We start from the raw sequence: 20664 nt of genomic DNA, 5'->3' as shown, positions 1-20664 counted from the left end.
AAACAAAGAGATGAATCACAACAGTAATTGTAAAGGTAACTTTGAGCTGACACCTCATAGAGATCTTTGATCCCATATATAATGCTTAAGAGTACTAACTGGGGTCTGAGGTTCTAATTTCTACACAGGAACAGGGGGCAGAGAGCTGGAACTAAGACCCTGCTTAGTCCTATAAAATATTTCTAGAAAAATACTACTCACTGGCCCAAAGAGATGAGGGAGCTTGCAATCTCTGAGACTTTTTTAGGGGATTGGGGGCAAAAAATACAAATACTGTATTACTCCACTTATATGAAGTATCTAGAGTAGTCAGACATATAGAAATAGATAGCAGGATGGTGGTTGCCAGGGGCTGGGGAAGAGGAAATGGAGAGTTATTGTTTAATGGATACAGTTTCAGTTTTGCAAGATGAAAAGTTCTAGAGCCTGGTTGCATAACAATGTGAATATACTTAACAGTATTGATCTATACACTTTAAAATGCTTAAGATGGTAAATTGTATGTTATGTGTGTTTTACAACACTTTTTAAAAATGAATAAAGGCTGAAAGAAACTAGAAAAAGACAACCCAAAAAACAAAACCCAAAATAAGTAGAAGGAATAAAAATAGGCAGAAGTCAATGAAGTAGAAAGCAGACAATAGAGAAAATGAATAAAACCAAAAGTTGTTTATTTGGAAAGAGTTTTAAAATTTATAAATCCATATTAAGAATAGTTAATAGAGCTTCCCTGGTAACGCAGTGGTTGAGAGTCTGCCTGCCGATGCGGGGAACATGGGTTCATGCCCCGGTCCAGGAAGATCCCACATGCCGTGGAGTGGCTGGGCCCGTGAGCCATGGCTGCTGAGCCTGCGCGTCCGGAGCCTGTGCTCCACAATGGGAGAGGCCACAACGGTGAGAGGCCTGCATCCCTCAAAAAAAAAAAAAAGAAAAGAAAAAACATAAATTACCCATGTCAGAAATGAAAATGGAGATATCACTACAGATCCCACAGATAGCAAAAAAAAATAAGGGAATGTTATGAACAAGTTGATGCCAATAAATTAGACAACACAGATAAAATGCTATTATTGCTTGAAAAGCACAACTTCCCAGAACTAACTCAAGAAGAAATAGAAAAACAGAATCTCTCCATATCTATTAAAGAAATTTAATTTTTAATTAAAAAAATTCCTGCATGGAGAACCTGGTTTAATTCTACTGAAATGCTTACAACTCGGCAAGAAGTAAATGTAACAGCACTGCTTTAGAAATTCTTTTAACTCAGGGCACATAAGATTAAGTTGAAATAAACAACAACCTCTTCCTCCACTGAAATGAGCTGTAAAACAAAAACTAAAATCAACAAGAAGGGACTTCCCTGCTGGTCCAATAGTTGAGAATCTGCCTTCCAATGCAGAGGACACAGGTTCGATCTCTGGTCAGGGAACTAAGATCCCACATGCCTTGGGGAAACTAAACCTGCACGTGGCAACTAAGCCTGCGTGCCACAACTACTGAGCCCGCACACCACAACTACAGAGCCTGTGTGCCTCAACTACAGAGCCCACACGCTCTGGATCCCATGTGCCACAACTAGAGAGCCCACGCACTGCAACTACTGAACCTGCGTGCTCTGGAGCCCGCACACCACAACGAAGAGCCTGCCCACCACAACAAAAGATCCCGTGTGCAGCAACTAAGACCCAACACAGCCAAAATAAATAATTAAATAAAAAGGAAGGAAATTTTTTAAATAAAAAAATTAAAAAATAATAAATCAGGGCTTCCCTGGTAGCGCAGTGGTTGAGAGTCTGCCTGCCAATGACAGTGAAAGCACCGAGTCCTAACCACTGGACCACCAGGGAAGTCCCTCTATTTGTTTTTTAAAATAAACTAAGAGTGACTGAAATATTTTAGAAACTTCCAAAGAAATATTCCTAAGAGGTCGCCATTTTTCACTAAAATTACAATAGACTACAAGGACAGTACTGAAATCACTGTTATTTATGGGAATTCTCTGGCAGTCCAGTGGTTAGGACTCGGTGCTTTCACTGCCATGGGCCTGGGTTCAATCTCTGGGAACTAAGATCCTGCAAGTAGTGCAGCGCGGCCAAAAAGAAAAAAAAAAAAAAAAAAAATCAATAAGGAAAAAGCCATCACAGGAGAGTCAGCAGGTAAAGAAATAAAGTTGGTGGTGGGTAGGGGAATTGGGTGAAGATGGTCAAAAGGCACAAATAAGTAAGTACTGGAGATATACAACAATGTGACTATAGTTAACAATGCTGAATAGCATATATGAAAGTTGCTAATCCTAAAAGTTCTCATCAGAAGGAAAAAAATTATTTTGTAACTATGTGAGGTGACAGGTATTAACTAAACTTATTGTGGTGATCCTTTCACAATATATACATGTGTCAGGTGATCATGCTGTGCACCTTAAGCTTATATGATGTTATATGTCAATTACGTCAGTAAAACTGGGCAGGTGGGGGAGAAAGTTGGTACCTACAAGAACTGCATATAATATGACAACATAAAAGAATATGAAATAAATGGTTAAAATGGAAAAGTCAACAAAAGCACAATACATAAAAAGAATCTGCAGATATTAAAAGAATAAAGAGAATTTCCAGAAATAAAAATCAAAGTAAAAAAACAAAAACCTGAGAACTTAAAAAATTAACACTACTGAAAAGTAAATTATTAGACTTAAACATGTATCTGAGGGAATCACCTAGAAGGCAGCACAGAGATGGAATGTGAAATATAGAAGGGAAACTATAAGAGATATAGAAGGAAATGAAAAGGTTCAATACACATCTAATGTCATAAAAGGAGGAAAATAGAGAAAGGAGGGGAGGCATCAGAAAAGAAAATGGTTTAGAACTTTTCATAATTAAAGTCATGATTTCACGATCAGGAATCAAAATAAGTTATAAGTGGGATAATGAAAGTAGATCTAATACCTAGACACATCCTGATACTGCAAAATAACAAATCTTCTGAAGGAAAGAAAAAGAAAGAAAACATGTTACCTAAAAGGAATGATGATTAGGCACATGAGATGTCAGTAGACAATGGAATAATACCTTCAAAATGATAAAGGAAAAATAGCAGTTAAGAATGGGGCAAAATAGGGGCTTCCCTGGTGGCACAGTGGTTGAGAGTCCACCTGCTGATGCAGGGGACATGGGTTCGTGCTCCGGTCCGGGAAGACCCCACATGCTGCAGAGCAGCTGGGCCTGTGAGCCATGGCTGCTGATCCTGCGCATCCGGAGCCTGTGCTCCACAATGGGAGAGGCCACAACAGTGAGAGGCCCGTGTACCGCAAAAAAAAAAAAAAAAAAAAAAAAACAGACTAGGGCAAAATAAAGACATTTAAGGCAAAGAATGGGGATTCTTTCATAGACTCACTAGAGAATTTCTAGAACATACACATTAGCAAGAAATAAATTGATCCCAGAAAGACAGAATGAGGTAAAATTGGTTGGGAAGTCTAAGTAAGTGTATACTAAGTAATAATGATTAATTAATGGCCTTTCAAAACAAAAGATTAAAAAGCACTAACAGTAGAAAGAATAGACTTAAAGCATTCTAAAATCTTCGAGGTGTCCTCTCCCAATGAAATCATGGACGATGCTAACTTTTTTCAGCAACAATGTGTGACTAAGCATGGAGTACTGCCAATCAGGGAAGCTCACCTGAGCCCTGGTGTCCAGAGTTTCTACTGGGGCTCAGTCATATAGACATGGTTGACTGCCTGCATGGCTGACCTTAGTTTCCAGCCCCCTCCAGAGTTTGCACTAATACTGCATGACTCAAAACTCCAACCTAAATCACATTATTAGACTCTCCGGTTTTTACCCTGAGGTAAATACACTATCAAGCAGGACATTCCAAGGGTTTAGTGATCACCTCCCAGGAGCCAAAGGCAAAGGCAAGACCTCTCTTTGTGTAAGGTTAATTCTTTACTACATAAGAATAAACACAAAAAATATTACAATAAATAAACTAATCGTATATGTTAGGAAAACTCAGAAACAAATTCAAGAATAAATTACAAATGAAAGTTTACCAGAAGTGAAGACAAGCAATAAAGAAAAACAATAAAACCACAGATTATATCTTAAGACAAATAAAATTTTAAAAAATACAAATTTTCAAAGTAAAGAATATATAAGCAGCCAGGGGCTCAATAGTCTACCATAAGAGTTTTAAGTTCTGGGATAAGGAGATTGATTCACTTGGTGTTTATGCCTGCCACAAGAGTGGTGGGTCTTAGTATCAGGGCTTGCTTGCCCACAGCCTCTGAGTTTTTTTCCCAAAAAAAAAAAAAGATTCAAAATAAAGGTATAAAAAGAGAAAGAGTTCACATATCTTCTGTCAGAGTGGTGGAAAATGGAGCCAATGAAGGAGCTGAATCTTCCTGACCACAACTGGGGAGAGAATCAGGGTCTAGGCCCATGTGTTGACATGTACAGAGAAACTCAGGCAGAGTTTGTGGTCTGCATGGATGACAGCCTAGATACATGCAGAGTAACTGGGTAATAACTAAATATACTGAAGATATCTGGAACCATGATTCTCATAGTCAGAGAAGATAGGTACAAATATGTAAAGGAAGAGGTCTGAAATAAACCTTGTTAAATTGGATTGGAATTAGAGGTGTCAGTGTCCACTACACAATTTTAAAAAGTGTTTAAATCTTAACAAGGCAGAATTCTATATTCAGAGAAAATATATTCAAGAATGAACGAAGGGGCTTATCTGGTGGTGCAGTGGTTGAAAATCTGCCTGCTAATACAGGGGACACAGGTTTGAGCCCTGGTCTGGGAAGATCCCACATGCCGCGGAGCAACTAGGCCCGTGAGCCACAACTACTGAGCCTGCACGTCTGGAGCCTGTGCTCCACAACAAGAGAGGCCGCGATAGTGAGAGGCCCGCGCACCGCGATGAAGAGTGGCCCCCGCTTGCCACAACTAGAGAAAGCCCTCGCACAGAAACGAAGACCCAACACAGCCAAATAAATAAATAAATAAAAATTAAAAATGTACAGTATTCCAAATCATTTTAAAAAATGAACAAAAAATATACTTTTAGATAAGAGAAAACTAATAATTTGTTACCAACAGACCTGCATTACAAGAAATGCTAAAAGGCTAAACACAATGCTACCAGTGGGGAAATGGGATCTTCAGGAACAAAGGAAGAGAGCATAAATGGTAACTCTCTGGATAAATGTAATAACTCTTATTTTAACTTCTTTAAACTACATATAAGTATTCAAGGTAAAAATTATAGTCTGTTGTGTTTATATAGATACAGTTTGTATAGCTGGTAGAGTGGCTATACTGTTTTCAGATAAACTACACCAGTGATAAAGAGGGACATTTCATGATAGAAGAGTCCATACATTAACAAGAATTATTATCATATATGTGTACACACCTAAAAACACAACATCAAACAACACTGCACTTGCATGACCCTAAGAATGAGTGCCTTCTTAAATTTTGCACCCCAGGTACTTTACTCAATTCAGCATTACTGTAGTCCTGGCCCTGATTTTAATATCTCTCAGCAATTGAAAAAAATACAAGACAAAAAAAATCATGAAAACGTAAATGATATGAACTATCAACCAACTTGGACAAATTAATATTTGTACAATAATTCACCCAACATCCATCGAATACATATTCCTTTCAAGTGCACATGGCATATTCACCAATGTAGACTATATATTGGGCCATACAAAAAGTGTCAATGAATTTCAAAGGATCAGAATCATATACAGTGTATTCTCTGATCAAATAGGACTAGACTGAACATCAATAACAACGAAGTAGCTAGAAAACACACAAATGTTTGGAAGTTAAGCAACACACTTCTATATAATCCATGGGTTAAAGAGGAAATCAAAATGAAAATAAGAAAATATTTTGAACTGACTGATAAAAATACAATATATAAAAATTAGTGGAATGGAGTTAAAGTAGGGAATTTCTGGCTTTAAATGTTATATTAGAAGAGAAGAAGGGTCTAAAATCAGTAACCAGAGGTTCCACTTTAAGAAGCTAGAAAAAGGCAAAGTAAACCCTCAGTACCTAGAAGGAAAAAGAGAAGAAATAAACTAAATAGAAAATAGACAATTAGCCAAACCAAAAGTGATTTCTTTGGAAAGAGCAACAAAATTGATTAAACCTTACCTAGAATTGTTAAAAATAAAAAACTGCAAAGACAAGTCACCAATATCAGGAATGAAAAAGAACTTATCGCTAAGGAACATATAAATAGTAGAAGTCTAACAAGGGAATTATTATGAACCACTTCATTGCAACAAATTTGACAACTCAGATGAAATGGACAAAATTACTGAAAAATATAAGTATAAGACAGATACAAGATGAAATAGAATATCTGAATAGCCCAATACCTATTAAAGAAAATGAATTTGTTATCATAAACAAAACTCCAGGCCTAGCTAATTTTACTAGAGGATGCTACCAGACATTCAAGAAATAATACCAATCTCATACAAACTTTTCTAGAAGAGAGGAGGAAATAGTTCACATCATATTTTATGAGGCCATTACTACACTAATACCAAAACTTGAGAGAAAATGACATATTAAAGCTTTGTGCAAAATTTCTTAAGAAAATGTTAGCAAATTGGGTAGGAAAAACACATTTCTCCTGTGTTTCTCCTTTAGTCTTACACTGCTATCACACTTTACTTCTGGTCACCAAAAGTATGAGTTGTTTTTTTTTTTTTTTTGCGGTATGCGGGCCTCTCACTATTGTGGCCTCTCCCATTGCGGAGCACAGGCTCCGGACGCGCAGGCTCAGCGGCCGTGGCTCACGGACCCAGCCGCTCCGCGGCACGTGGGATCTTCCCGGACCGGGGCACGAACCCGCGTCCCCTGCATTGGCAGGTGGACTCTCAGCCACTGTGCCACCAGGGAAGCCCAGTATGGGTTTTTTTTTAACATCAGCTGGGTGTCCTAAAATTTAACTCAATTCTGATGCCATCTACCTAGAGATAGCATCAGATCCCACAGGTTAAGGGCACAGTCCCAAAAGACTGTCTTCCCTACTCCCCCACCCCATTTCAGATGCCAATCAAAAGCCCCAGGTTGTCACCTGTACTTTTGACCAACTGGCTATAAATCGGGGTTCTTCATTGGGTATGAGCATTTCCTAGAACTCACAGAACTCAGAAACACTTATGTTTGCCAGTTTGTTATATAACAAAATATATCATAAAGGATACAGACAAACAGCCAGATGAGGGGGTACATAGAAGGAGGTCTGGAAGGGTCCCAAGCCAAGGAGCTTTTGTCCCCGTGTTGGGCCACACCACCCTCCCAGTATGTGACTGTGTTCACTGACCTGGAAACTCTCAGAATCCCATACTTTGGGGATTTTTATGGAGGCTTTATCATGTAGGCATAATCAATCATTAGCTTAATCTCCAGCTCCTCTCCCTTACCCATGATGGGTGGGGCTGAAAATTCCAAGCTTCTAATCATGGCTTGATATTTCTGGTGACCAGCTACCATCCAGGGGTCCACCAAGAGTTACCTTCTCAGAACAAAAGACACTCTCCTATAACCTAGGAAATTCCAAGGGATTTAGGAACTCTGTCAGGAACCAGAGTCAAAGACCAAATATTAGAACAAAAGATGCTCCTAGTACTCTTATGACTTAGGCAACTACAAGGGTTTTAGGAGTTCTATACTAGGAACTGGGGGCAGAGATCAACATATTTTTCTATTATTTCACACAAATTTAATATGGAAATATATATAAGGAAATACAACATGACCCACATATAGAAGATTGAGTTAACAATCAAAAATCAATTTAATTCATCATATTAGTTGAATAAAGGAGTAAAGACATATTGCTTCAGTAGGTTCAGAAAAAGTATCTTACAAAATATAATATCCCTTCATGATAAAAACTCGCAGCAAGCTAGGACTAGAGAACTTGCCAAATTTGATATAGCATCTATACAAAACCTCCACCTATGTATAATGATGAAATATTAAACATTATCCTCCTATGACCAAAAAATGGCAACAATGTCTACTTTCACTACTTCTATTCAACACTGTATTGGAAGTCCTAGCAATTACATTAAGGCAATAAAAATGAATGAAGATATAAACACTGGCAAAGAAGAAGAAAACCCTATTTGTAGATGGCAATTGTTTGTTTACAAAATCCTAAAGAATCTATAAAGCAAGAACTAGCACTTATAAGTAAATTAGAAAAGTTGCTGCATACAAAGTTATTATGTAATAATTAACTAATTTTATATAGTAACAGCAAACAATTGAAAAGTGAAAAATTTTTTTAAAAGGCCTAACAGTTGTAATTAAAGTTCCCTGCCTGATCAGCCCTCACTCAGCTGAGCTCTCTGTCTTCTTGACAGCCCTCCCAGCTTCTTCCCTTGCTCGAATATGGTGGTCACACTGCCTATAAGAAATAAATATGAAATAATATATAAAAATATTTATAAGAATTAAAACCAATTCTATAAAACACTTTGAGAATTAAATTTCTAATTACCTGTAAGCAAAAATAATATTGGTGAAGACTTCAGAGAAGGGTAGAGGGATTGAGAAAACAGTCACCTTAGGGTGATGAAAGAATCACAAAGAATAGAGAGATGAGAGAGGTAAGAAAGGTCTTATTTAAACCTATACTGGCTCTCTGTATTAAAAGGCAATATAGTATAACAGTTAATTCAATGAGAACTATGTTGGCTATGATTACTATATTTTGTTTGTTATTTGCTAAGAGGAAAAGTGGAGATTTCTGAAACATTCACAGGTTCTTTCTAGAATGCTAAACAAATGCTGATAAATGCAAAGTTCATGGATTGTCGTTTTCAATGACAATGTAGGTCAAATAAAAAAATTTGTTATAAGAAATGAATATGTTCACTTCATTTAAAATATTTTTTGTCTCAATGCATCACCATGTAAACTGTAAAGATTACTTTGAAAATCAGTACAAATCAGGATTTTGTTTGCCCGTTCTAAAGGTGGGTCAGAAAATAATGTACAGCATCTTTACCAATTCTGAGTTCAAACACAATATAACACCTGGTTTCTTTCTCAATAGATATGTCTTAAGTGTCCCACAAATCACATCTAGCTCCCTGGGTATCAAAGAAGGTAGAAATTGTATGAAGGGACTGAGAAAAGTATGACTATCATGAAGAATGAATGTCATGAAGAATGGTGAGGTGTCATCTGCAGCACAACAAAGCTTAACCCATTCCTTTGAAAACAGGGTGAAAAAGATCACCTAGTTTCTTAAAAGATAGCCTTGATATTCTAGAGAGAATATTTAAATTATTTGAGGCAGACAGCTTACCCAGTAAGACTGAGTTGCTGTTTTCCATCATCACATCCCAGTACAATTCCCTCAGAGCAGAACCCCAGATATTCCACTCCTCCTGAGTGAACTCTAGGGCCACTTTCCTGAATGTTCCCCATTCCTAAAAGCACAAACCCAAGCATTACTGGTGAAATTCAAGAAATGTTTTCAAAACAGAAAGAGTAGATAAAGGTTTGAAATCCAAGAAGTGGGCTATATAGCAAGCAAATAGGCTATGGCTGGAAGTCTATGGTAAGAAAAGTTAAGGAAATCAGTGTTTCAGAAACAGATTATACACATATTTTTAAGTAATCTAGTTGATTTAGTTCATGCCTATTATGTGATTCCTCAGTTATAAAAACATGTCTAGAAACATGTCTAGAAATGAATAAAAGAATCACAATTTACAAATTAACTGAAATAGTGAATATGAGCATACTGCATTCCATATGCCTACCTCATAAGTTATTAATAAATGTTAATTTTTACATCCTCTTTTTTCATTATAGACTAAGAAAATATAATTCATGGAATTTATTTTCCAACATAGTATTAAATCTCCATATAGATAGAGAGATAATAGTTTGCATAAAATTAAAGAATTTCTTCAAGTCTCAAGTTCATCATTATGTTATATACCATTTTTTTTCTAGTTGTCATTTTTTTAATGGTTTCATATTTCACACTAAATTGTTCTCTAACTTGTTTCAGTTTGGGTGTAAGACCATTATTTTAAAATATGTAATAAGCACTAAACTTTCTTATGCCAAAATATTTAGTAAATTTTTTAACAGCTACAGTTAATCTAGTAGATATATCACTCTTAATTATTCTTTTATACTACCAAGTTTAGGGTGGGGAAAAAAATCTCTAACATCTTTTCTACTGCTGGGAGTCTGTAGTTAGCTACTTCTTTTAAATCTAGCTGAGCCACCATCCCTCAGTGAATACTTTCCTTGATCCTGAGTTAGTGGATATAAAACACAGAATGGTTCATAATCACATAGAAAATCATCTTAAACCAGCACAAACTTTTCAAGTACACAATGAATCTTCCTCCTGATAATCATCTTTCCATGACTGACTCCCAAGGTAGATCCATGATCTCTCTGTATGCAAGTCCCAATTTTACTCCTACCCAATCCTAAAAGCCTTATAAAACATGTAATCTCAACACATACCAACACTGGGGCCAATCAACTGCCAATCGTATATTTTCCTAGAAAATGCAAAGAATTTCTAAGTTTTTCCATGAGTAATCAAATGGGGCCAACTCTCTTAATCATCTCTCCACCATTCTTTGGATGGTGAAATACCTCCTCCTCAAGCGATTTAATTTTACTCCATAACTCTTCTTGAAATAAGGCTGAACTTATAGGAGATGCTACACATTAATGGAAGAACAGGGAGACCCATCAGGAGGACCCTGGGCTGGTTGGCATCATACTTCACTGGTGTGGGAGGATCTGGGGACAGCTTCTTAGAGATCTCTGTTACACAGGACATTTCTAAATAAAGAAATGTTCACATGATGTAATATATAACTATGTTCAAGAACTAGAGAGGAACAGAAACTTACCAAAGCCATGGTTTAAAATGGTTGAGAACTTGTCAGTACTCTTCAGGGTTTCCCTCCTGGAGAAGCACAGAGACTACAGAGGTGAGAACTGGGAAGAGAAAAGTTGGTCTGACACCAGATGTACTTCTCAGCTCCCCAAACGATACACATTAATATCTGCTTTTTTCTTTTGTCTTCCTGCCTGTAAACAGTACCTTATCAACATACATAGAAAATAACAGGTAAGATGGGTTCTGGACAAATCTAAACAGTCCACACACAAAGAATCCAGTAAGCAGGCACAGATACCAAGCAGAGGTCCTTCTGTCTGAAAGTAGGATCCAGACAAGCAGGAGGTTCTGGCTCGTCCTCCATTCCGCTAATACTGGCCTGGGCCTGAGATTGGGCACATCTCGAGCAGATACTCCTCCCACTATTCTACTTTGCAGGGCTGCAAAGGGAAGACCCCATCCACACCTAAACCTCATCTTTGGCCTCAGGGATTGGCACATGCTGTAAATTCCAATCAGGTGCACATACTGTAAATTCCAGTAAGGCCCACAATATTTCAGGTCCTGCATGTTGTTCCAGAATTTTGCCATTCACCTACTTCACCAAGAAGTGGGGTTTAGGGGCTTCCCTGGTGGCGCAGTGGTTAAGAATCTGCCTGCCAATGCAGTGGACATGGGTTTGAGCCCTGGTCCAGGAAGATCCCACATGCCGTGGAGCAACTAAGCCCATGCACCACAATTACTGAGCCTGCACTGTAGAGCCCACGAGCCACAACTACTGAACCCCAGGCACCCTAGAGTCCGTGCTCCACAAGAGAAGCCACTGCAATGAGAAGCCTGCACACCACAACAAAGAGTAGCCCCCACTCACCACAACTAGAGAAAGACCGCACGCAGCAACAAAGACCCAACGCACCCAAAAATAAATTATTTTTTTTTAAAGTGGAGTTTATTTCCCTTCCTTTGAAACAGAACAGGCCTTTGTGATTCTCTTGATGAATACAGTGCAGTGGAAATGACACTGTCTATGTTCCATGGCTAGATTAGGAAAGGCAATAGAGCTTCCTACTAACTCACTCTCAAGACGCTCACCCTGAAACCCACCCATTTTGCTGTGAGGAATCCAAGCAGCTACACAAGAAGGCCACAGCTAGGTATTCCAACCACAGTCCAGCTGAGGTTCCAGCTGACTGCCAGCATCAACCACCAAATACGTAAGTGAGCAAGGCTTCCAATGATTCCAGCCCCCAATCTTAAAACCACCCCAGCTGAAGCCAAGTAGAGCAGAGACTAGCTGTCTCCACAAAGTTCTGCCCAATGAACAAATTAATGATTAAAACAAATGCTATCATTGTTCTAAGCCACTAATTTTGGGATGGTATTTTATGTAGAAACTGGGAATGCCTGATCACCCCACACACAAAAACAGAAAACAGTGCCATTGCAAAACAACATTGGCTCACATGGAGTCGTACCCCCAAGCCAACACAAGTCCCAGAATCCAACAGCTTAGCAACTCCCATTTCTTTTTTTTTTCTTTTTTTTTTTTTTTTTGCGGTACGCGGGCCTCTGACTGTTGTGGCCTCTTCCGTTGCGGAGCACAGGCTCTGGACGCGCAGGCTCAGCGGCCATGGCTCACGGGCCCAGCTGCTTCGCAGCAGGTGGGATCTTCCCGGACCGGGGCACGAACTCACATCCCCTGCATTGGCAGGAGGACTCTCAACCACTGCGCCACCAGGGAAGCCCCTACTTTTGTTAATCTTTGATTTGTATATCCTGAAGCTGTTATTAGGTATATTCAAATTCATGATCACTATATCTTCTTTTTAGGTTCAAACTTTTATCATTATGAAACGTCCCCGTTATCTCTCGTAAATCCTTTTTTTTTCCCTGATCTTAATAGAGAGACACCAACTTTCCTTTAGTATTCGCATTAGACCTCTTTCAGATTTCGTTTTCTGTGTCATTATACTTAATATGTGTCAGCTGCTAAAAGCATATGGTTGATTTTGTTCTTTTCAACAATTTTTTTATTGGAGTGTTTAATCCACTTTCATGAAATTTAATTACTACTAATGTTGGGTACACCAACGTTTGCTTTTATGTGTCCCCTCTGTTTCTTTGTTCTTCTATTCCACCATTCTTACCTTCTGTTGTATTAGTCAAATACTTTTATTATTCTAGTTTTCCCCATTAATTTATACTGTCATACATTATTCTTAGTGGTTATCATAAAGATTGCAGTATTATGCTTAACTTATTACAACTAGAACTCTCATGCAGTGGCTGTTAGAGCCATACTGGAAATATGTTTATTGGTGTCTACAAAACTAAACATAGATGTATTACATAACCCAGCAATCGTTTCCCTGTGCATCTCCACAGCAGAAGTGAATGCTTAAGTCCACAAAACACATGTACAATAATGTTCATAGCAGTAGTATCTCTTCAAGAAAAATTAGAAACAACTCAAATTTCCAACAATGGAATAACAGAAAAATAATCTGTACAACATCCTATAATGGAATATATAGCAAAAGAAAAGGTGCCTGCTATATGCAGCAACATGGACGAATCGCACAAAGATGCTGGGAAAAAAAGGATCTATCTTTGGGCTTGCCTGGTGGTGCAGTGGTTAAGAATCCGCCTGCCAATGCAGGGGACGTGGGTTGAGCCCTAGCCCGGGAAGATCCCACATGTCGTGGAGCAGCTAAGCCTCTGCACCACAGTTACTGAGCCTGCACTCTAGAGCCTGTGAGCCACAACTACTGAGCCTGCGTGCTGCAACTACTGAATCCTGTATGCCTAGCCCGTGCTCTGCAACGAGAAGCCACTGCAATGAGAAGCCCGCGCATTGCAACGAAGAGTAGCCCCCGTTCGCCGCAACTAGAGAAAGCCCGTGTGCAGTAACGAAGATCCAACACAGCCAAAAATATAAATTATTTTTTTAAAAGATCTATCATGTGAAGTTCAAAACAAGTAGATTTTGAATGGGGAGGTACATAGATATTTGTATTCAGTGAGACCCAGATAAAAGGGTATTCAGTTCCTGTATTATTTCCCTGAATAAATACATCTGAGCAAGTTACTGTCATCTGCATTCCACCCAGCAGGAGCCAATGTGACACTGCAGAACATGTCTACACTTGAAATGACACAAATATTCCCAGAGGGTCCTAGATGGGGAGGTAAAGTTGGCCAAGACATGGGAGCTGCAGAGCAAGTAGAAGCAAATGCCCAGGTAAGATTCAGCTTTAGCAATAACTGATTGGTTTAAAATAAATTATAGAACATCCATTCATGACTACTAAGGTAGTCATTAAATGCATGGTTATAAAAAAATTTGTAGTTAAGAATATGTTCAATTATATCTCAATAAAGTTTGGAAAAAGTATGAAAATATTAAAAACATATTCAATAGTTTTATTAAAAATAAATACATAAATATAATGTCATTTTGCCTGTAAAATGTATATATATAAACAGAAAGAAAAATATCTGGAAAGTTATGAAACCTTATGTTAGCATTGCTTCTCTATGCTGTCTGTGATTTTTTTATTTAAAACTACTTAAGAGTGGCCATGTATTAATATTTTTTTGAAGAATAGCTTTCTTTTTAAAGACTTTTAAAGTACATATTTATATTATTACATGGCCACTCTTAAATTAAGAAGTAGTCTTAAACAGTCTTCCCTGAACTTTGAGAAGATGCTCAGGATAAATAGATGCCAACTCTGAATGGCTTTTGTTTCTTTCTGCTCCCAACACCTGATTTAACACTTTGATTTTTACATATGGCAAAGGAAGTTGGAGTTTTGCCTAGAAAAGAACAGTTATGGGTCCCTGAGAGAAGTCTCATAAGTTTTGATGTTCTAAATGCTGCCTTCATGTCTTCCTCATGTATGGGTTTAATTCACTTCTAATTCATTCCTTTTAGCCCTGATGACCACCAAACACCTGTTTAATCTTGTTCTGTTAGTCTCATTTTTACATCTAATCTCACGAAAATTTTCTTGAATAAAACCTATTTACCTCCCCAGAGCTTTTGTCTTCCAATATAACTGGTCATACATAACCTAAGAATGCTGTCATCAGAATGTCTCTTCCATATGCATTCCCAACATGTGTCATCTGACTTAAGAGCCTTTATCACAGTCTACCTTACATTTATTCCCACATATATTTGATCTTTGCTTAATAATGAGCAACTTACCTCTTTTTAGTGCTGGTGTCCCGTCAAGTACTAGAATAAGTTCTGGCATATTGTGAGCAGGAAACATATAAAAGTAGATGAAGATATATCTTAAGGATAATCATCATAGTTTTGATAACCATAAATATCTCAGGGTAGAAAAGAGGTTAAATAAATTATTGATGGGAGTTCCCTGGTGGTCTAGTGGTTAGGATTTGGCACTTTCACTGCTGGGGCCTGGGTTCAATCCCTGGTCAGGGAACTGAGATCCCACAAGCCACATGGGGCAGCCAAAAAAATATTATTGGTAGCTATTATTAATATGTACATTAGTTTTTAAAGGTGATTACCCTAATTCATAGTAAATGTTGAGGAAAGACATTTGTAATGAATTAATAAGTAAGACAGGCAGGTTAAAAACTTATCGAGAGATTATGTGCAGTTGTAAATAAGAACAAGCTCTGTGGTTAAACTTTCAGAATGTCAACCTTAGCTCTAAAAGTTATTGTGTGTGTTCATAAGTATCTTATCTGTACTGCCTAGATTTCCTTATCAGTAAAGTGAGAAAAACAGTAGTACCTAGTACCTCAAAGAGTTGTCAGGATTAAGTGAAAAAAAAAAACCCCAACAAAATATTATCTATTTTTTATTGATGACGAAGAGACTATTTCATATCCTGTAATCCATTACCATTAAAGGAAATTATCTTCTTTGCTTACCATTTTTTCTGAAAGTGAAATTCGAGCTTCTTAGGCCTGCTCTTCCTTATAATGCTAATATATTGCAGAGCACAGCTTACAAATATAATTTGTTTTCGCCAGCAACATTACCCACAAAGAATGGGAGAAAGAAGAGGACAGCAGCTTTAGGTAGACACCATTCTGCCTCATAAAGCTAGCTAAGAGAATCTGACCCACTTAAGTAACAAATTGAAAATATTAACAAAAAATCAATCTTGTTCGCTGTCTAACCCAGGCTTTTATGCTGGGTTATTTATAACTATGCATATTTATAACTACTAACATCTAATTCTGTTATCTGAAATTATAAACTCATCCTTGTCAGCATAATTTATATAATGGAGTCTCCCAAGATATTTGGTCTTGAGATATTAGCACTATTTTCTGAAAGTTAACTAACTATGTAAAAAAAAATTAACTACTTAATTGAGTAGCTTTACTTGATAACTTGTTCCCCTGGAATTATGCACAAATTGTTATCTGTAAAATTGCAAAAGGTCTGTCAAATCAGTTGGACGTCACTGTCACCTCCTTATCCCTACTGATAAAGTTAATTTGTGTATCAGGATCCACAAAATGGGGGCCACCCCAGTGGTCCAGCCCACGTCACAAATGTAAACTTAAGTCAGCTTACATTTACAGGAAACACCTATTAAGGAAATCTAACGTTACACCAATCACAATCTTCCAACTCAGCTTTGGCTAGCTTACCTTACCCTAGAAAACTGGACCAGCTAGCCTTATAAGAAAATCCCTGACCTCCTAGCCAATTATGCCATTTCCCTGTTGCCTCTTCTAACAGTCTATAAAATTCTCTCTTGCCCAAAACCCCTTGGGAGAGTGCTCTACTGCTTGTGAGGCACTGTACTCCCCCAATCCATGGACTGTTTCCATTGAATTAAAGACATCAAACTTGTTACCAAATTGTTTTAGTTTTGTCATTTGACACTACATACAAGGAAGTATAACAAACCATTGATTGGGTTGAATTCCTTTTTCAAACTAAGAGCTAGAGAGGTCTTTATTCATTTAAATGATTAATTCACGTGATTTTTTTTCCTGAAAAAAACAAAATCATATAAACATAAGCATAAGGAAAAATTTAGACTGTACACCAAAATGTTAATAGTGCTTATTTCTAGATGCTAAAATTATAAGTACTTTTGATTTTATAAGTGCAATTTGGATTACTAATTTTTTTCAACAAGACTACATTCATTTGATCATCTGGAATTAACACCTATTTCCATATAAAGCATTTTTCTAAAAAGCGTTGTAGGGAGGGGTATCTTCTACTTCTTATGAAAACTGTGAGCAAACAGACTGGCAAAATGACAGGTAAAAGCACTAAAAAACCAGTGTGACTAAAATAAATAAAGCTACCAAGTCTTGTATCTTCACTTACTGTATTTCATAAACATAGTGAGACACTTTCTATGTTGAGATTCACCTGTGAATGCTGCTCAATATTCTGTAATAACCTAAATGGGAAAATAATTTGAAAAAGAATAGATACATGTATATGTATAACTGAATCACTTTGCTGTACACCTGAAACTAACACAACATTGTTAATCAACTATGCTCCAATATAAAATAAAAATTAAAAGAAAACTCTTCAGTCCTAAAAAAAAAAAAAAAAATTCGCCTGTGAATGTGCACAATTCAGGTAAGTGACACTTTCAATGTTTGGTTCATAGTAGAGGCTTAATAAATGTGGCCTTATCATTGCCTTTCTCTACTGAACGACCAGTTAATGTACCATATTGGATACAATCCTTGAAAAATTGGTAAGAAATGCCATTATAATAATTAAACTGATTTATAATTTAACAATTTGAGTAATTTTGTTCATAAACATGAATACTGCATAGCATTACACTTTGTATTTTTCATACTAGCATCTCTTTTTGTATCTATATAATATTAATCACTTGAATGTAATGTGATTAACCTTATATTTACATGATACAGGAAATTATTTTGGGACAAACTCCTCTTAAAGTTCACTTCCAGGTGTAAATTACTGGTTCTAGGTCAGTGATTCAAACCCTGTTTGGTTCCTGTACACCTTTGGCAGTCTCCAAATTATAGACTTTTTCCCCAAGAAAAATATACATTAATAAAATAAATATACAATAATTTGGTATACAATTCCAGGGCAAATCATTTAAGGTGAAGGATACCTGTTATAGACCATCTAAGCATATACCTTGTTACCTTAAAAATGCCCATTACAATTAACTTTATATTCATTGCTCCTCATTCATGAATGTGGGATGACTTAGGATATCCACATAATAACAACAGGGTTCTTTTTAATTTTAATATTTTTAACTTATTTATTTATTTTGGCTGTGCGGGGTCTTAGTTGCGGCACACAGACTTCTTAATTGCAGCATGTGAACTCTTTATTTGCGGCATGGAGGATCTAGTTCCCCAACCAGGGATTGAACCTGGGTCCACTGCATTGGGAGCACAGAGTCTTACCCACTGGACCACCAGGGATGTCCCAGTAACAGGTTTTTAGGGTTTTTTCCCCTTTTTTTCTATAAATTTATGCATTTATGTATTTATTTTATTTTTGGCTGCATTGGGTCTTTGTTGCTGTGCACGGGCTTTTCTCTTGTTGTGACGAGCAGGGGCTACTCTTCGTTGCGGTGCACAGGCTTCTCATTGTGGTGGCTTCTCCTGTTGCGGAGCACGGGCTCTAGGTGCACAGGCTTCAGTAGTTGTGGCTCGTGGGCTCTAGAATGCAGGCTCAGCCCACGGGCTTAGCTGCTCCATAGCATGTGGGACCTTCACAGACCAGGGCTCGAACCCATGTCCCCTGCACTGGCAGGCGGATTCTTAACCACTCTGCCACCAGGGAAGTCCCCGAATAACAGGTTTTAATTTAAGCACTTATTATTGCTAGCCACTGTTCTAGTGCTGTTAATATTAACTCTCCTAATCTTCATAAAAACTCTTTGAAATTGGTACTATTATTTGTGTTTTACAAACAATAAACTCTGGAACAGAAAGACACTGAATATATTGCCCAAATTCACCAATACTTACAAGACCAAGATTTTGATCCAGATACTCTAGATTAGGGGTCAGTTAATTTTTCTGTAAAGGACCAGATATAAATATGTTGGGCTTTGTGGGCAAAAGAGAAAATCAAGGATATTATGCAGGTGCTAATATAACAAGAGAGAAAACAAATTTCCATAGAAGTTTTTGACAAAATTCAAAACTTTATTTATGAACACTGAAATTTGAATTTTATATAATTTTCACATCATGAAATATTGTTCTCCTTTTGATATGCTGTCAATTATAGAAAAATGTTAAAACCAGTCTTAGTTCACAGGCCATAAAAAAAATTAGCTACAAGCTGGATTTGGCCTGCAGGGTCATGGTTTGCTGACCTCTGCTCAAGACTCAGAGACCATTATACATTACTGACTCAGTCTACACAATTATGTGACTTGAAAAAGACTGATGCTGCCCAATCTTATTCAATAACTGGTTGGTACCACATAAATCTCCTAATTCCTTGGAAAAAAATTTCTGCCCTTCTTGAAAGAGATGTCTCTGTACATACCCCTAATAATATTCTTAAAGGTCTCCAAAACAGAAGACCGTTTTTACTGAAGACTGTTACTGAAATCAATCAAACCTTCTCCTACCTTGACATTTTCCCACTCATGTCTTTGAAGAAAATCTAAAGTATCTTATGTGTAATTCTACCTAAGCATTAACAAATCACCATGTAAAGGAGGACTGTTTCTGTGTCATGGGACTGCTTAGACAAAAACAGCACAAGGGGAAAGTGTTGCCAAGTGGTTATACAAAAATTAACTGTAGGAAGGGCATTTGATAAGGAACTGGGAAAGAAGGGGATCCAGCCTCATGGTACTATCATTAACTGGGAATAGAAGGCTTGGCCAGGTAAATGGATTAGTCACTATTTGGCAGGGCATTTAAGATGAAGTTATTCTATATCCTGAGAAACAAAAATTCATTCCATGAAACAAAAATCTTAAAATGACTTCTAGGAAAGGGGAACCCTCTTGCACTGTTGGTGGGAATGTAAATTGATACAGCCACTATGGAGAACAGTATGGAGGTTCCTTAAAAAACTAAAAATAGAACTACCATATGACCCAGCAATCCCACTACTGGGCATATACCCGGAGAAAACCATAATTCAAAAAGAGTCAGGTACCACAGTGTTCATTGCAGCACTATTTACAATAGCCAGGACATGGAAGCAACCTAAGTGTCCATCGACAGATGAATGGATAAAGAAGATGTGGCACATATATACAATGGAATATTACTCAGCCATAAAAAAGAAACAAAATTGAGTTATTTGTAGTGAGGTGGATGGACCTAGAGTCTGTCATACATTGTGAAGTCAGAAAGAAAAACAAATACTGTATGCTAACACATATATATGAAATCTTAAAAAATAAAAATTAAAAAAATGGTTCTGATGAACCCAGGGGCAGGACAGGAATAGACGCAGACATAGAGAATGGACTTGAGGACATGGGGAGGGGGAAGGGCAATCTGGGACGAAGTGAGAGAGGAGCATTGACATATATACACTACCAAATGTAAAATAGGTAGCTAGTGGGAAGCAGCTGCATAGCACAGGGAGATCAGCTCCATGCTTTGTGACCACCTAGAGGGGTGGGATAGGGAGGGTGGGAGGGAGATGGAAGAGGGAGGGGATATGGGGATATATGTATACATATAGCTGATTCACTTGGTTATACAGTAGAAACTAACACAACA

At 37.5% G+C, this 20664-nt stretch overlaps 2 non-coding genes across 2 annotated transcripts; one reads left to right on the top strand and one right to left on the bottom strand.

Annotated features, from left to right (window-relative positions):
• The first annotated feature begins 15326 nt into the window (after positions 1-15326).
• TRNAE-UUC (transfer RNA glutamic acid (anticodon UUC)) lies at positions 15327-15398 on the top strand. The gene has a single exon. It is a non-coding gene; the product is annotated as a tRNA-Glu (tRNA).
• Positions 15399-18311: 2913 nt separating this feature from the next.
• Positions 18312-18384, bottom strand: TRNAG-CCC (transfer RNA glycine (anticodon CCC)). The gene has a single exon. It is a non-coding gene; the product is annotated as a tRNA-Gly (tRNA).
• Positions 18385-20664: the final 2280 nt, after the last annotated feature.

This window comes from Lipotes vexillifer, unplaced genomic scaffold, assembly GCF_000442215.2.
Source record: "Lipotes vexillifer unplaced genomic scaffold, Lipotes_vexillifer_v1.1 scaffold182, whole genome shotgun sequence".
Taxonomy (NCBI): Eukaryota; Metazoa; Chordata; class Mammalia; order Artiodactyla; family Lipotidae; genus Lipotes; species Lipotes vexillifer.
Note: the sequence above shows the minus strand (reverse complement) of the source record. Positions and strands in the feature narration are given on the sequence as shown.